Source organism: Bos indicus, chromosome 6, assembly GCF_029378745.1.
Source record: "Bos indicus isolate NIAB-ARS_2022 breed Sahiwal x Tharparkar chromosome 6, NIAB-ARS_B.indTharparkar_mat_pri_1.0, whole genome shotgun sequence".
In the NCBI taxonomy this organism is placed as follows: Eukaryota; Metazoa; Chordata; class Mammalia; order Artiodactyla; family Bovidae; genus Bos; species Bos indicus.
In genome coordinates, this window is record NC_091765.1 from 27073385 (window position 1) to 27075404 (window position 2020).

At 30.8% G+C, this 2020-nt stretch overlaps 1 non-coding gene across 1 annotated transcript; it reads right to left on the bottom strand.

Moving 5' to 3' along the window:
- Nucleotides 1–572: 572 nt before the first annotated feature.
- LOC139183754 (U6 spliceosomal RNA) lies at nucleotides 573–675 on the bottom strand. Its single transcript, XR_011567371.1, has one exon. It is a non-coding gene; the product is annotated as a U6 spliceosomal RNA (small nuclear RNA).
- Nucleotides 676–2020: the final 1345 nt, after the last annotated feature.

Here is a 2020-nt window from a genome sequence, read left to right on the forward strand (position 1 = left end):
TTCATTAATCTTGATTTTTGTTTTGAAATTTGACTTTTTCAAATCATATATTGTTAAAATAACTTTCTTTGGCTAGTATCTTTATGTTTTATTTTCAGCTTTTGTGTGTGGTCTTTTAATGTAGTGTATTGTTAGCTACATGGAGCAAGATTTGTTGCTTTAATCCAACTTAATAATCTCACTGACTACTCTTTCTGGGATATCTGCAATGATTTTAACCATCTTATATCTTATGCTTACCTTTCTTTTTCTGTTGATTTTTTTTTCTGCCTTTTTTGGGTCCAAAATTTTCTATTCTGCACTTTTTGTCTGCTGAGTAATGTATTATTGATTATGTATTTTGTCTATTAGTTATAATCCTTACTTTTTCAGCATTACATTTAACTATAAATATTTCTTACATATTTTAACCTATTTGGTGCTTTTATTTTTCAAACACAGAACAATCTTAGCATGCTTCAATTATCCATAATTGTACTCTCCAATCTTATGATTGCTTGATTTTTTTAAAATACAAAAGTAGTAAGTTTTTTTTATAGTCAGTAGTAATTAAATTTATTTTCATTAATTAAAAAAATATTGAATGTTTCACAAATTTATGTGTCATCCTTGTGCAGAAGCCATGCTAATCTACTCTGTATTGTTCCAATTTTAGTATATGTGCTGCTGAAGCAAGTGCTTCATTAATTTTTTTAATTGAAGTATAGGTTTTTCAGGTGGTGCCAAAGCAGGAGACATAAGAGACAAGGGTTTGATCCCTGCTTTGGGAAGATCTCCTGGAGAAGGATATGGCAACTCACTCCAGTATTCTTGCCTGGAAAATTCCATGGACAGAGAAGTCTGGTGGGCTTCAGTCCACGGGGTCAAAAAGAATTGGACACAACTGAGTATGCACACGCACACATAATTCATTTACAATATTGTGTTAGTTTCAGGTGTAAAGCAAAATGATTCATATATATACATATATATATTTCAGATTACTTTCCATTTGTTACTACAAAATATTGAAGATTGTTCCCTGTGTAATAGAGTAAATCTTTGTTGATATTTTATATACAGTAGTGTGAATCTGTTCATACCCTTAATTTATCCCTCCCTTTCCCTTTTTCCTCTTTGGCAACTGTAAGTTTAAATTTTTTTTTTTTTTGGTATAATACTGGGACATTGTGATTTAATTATTGAAATGGAACTTCAAAGTCTTACTCAGAAAGAATATATTACAGATTAAAAGGTTAGGGACAAGTTATTTCAGCATTCAGTAAAAATTCTATTCAATAAAAAATCATAGCCAAGAGAAAAACTAGATATTTTTAAAAGACCCACGGGTTATCTGGATGTTAAAATTTCCAGATACTGAAATAGCTATGAATAATATATTCAAGAAAATATATGATAAAATGAAATCCAAAAAAGAAGTGCACAGAAATAGAGAGGATTCAACAATGAATAAAGAATTCAACAAATAGATTAAAGCAGATTAGACTCAATAAATGAGTAACGATGAGATTCATGTTGGATCAGAATACATACAGACTAAAAGATGTATTAAGAAGCAAAATAAGAAAATGATGTAAGAGACCCATGAGTCACAAAGTAAAACGTCTAAGCAATGTGGTTGGATTCCCAGAAAGCAACCTAGCCAAAGAATCACAAGTTCAGAAAACTAATACTTTATATGTGTGCTGAAAGCAAATTTATTGAAACTTTTCCCTGAAAGGAGATGTTATGTTTATTTTATGTTGCAAATTAAGGGTACACTGGAGGTTCCTCAAAAAAAAAAAACAAAAAAACAAAAAAAAACAACCCAAACTAGAACCACCATATGATCAATAATTTCACTCCTGGACATACACCAGAAGAAAATGAAAATATTCATTTGAACAGATACATGCACACAATGCTCACAGCAGCACCCGCCCAGATAACCAAGATGTGAAAGCAACCTAAGTGTTTACCAACAGGTAAATGGACAAAGAAGCCGTGACATATAGATAGATATATACATACACACAGTGGA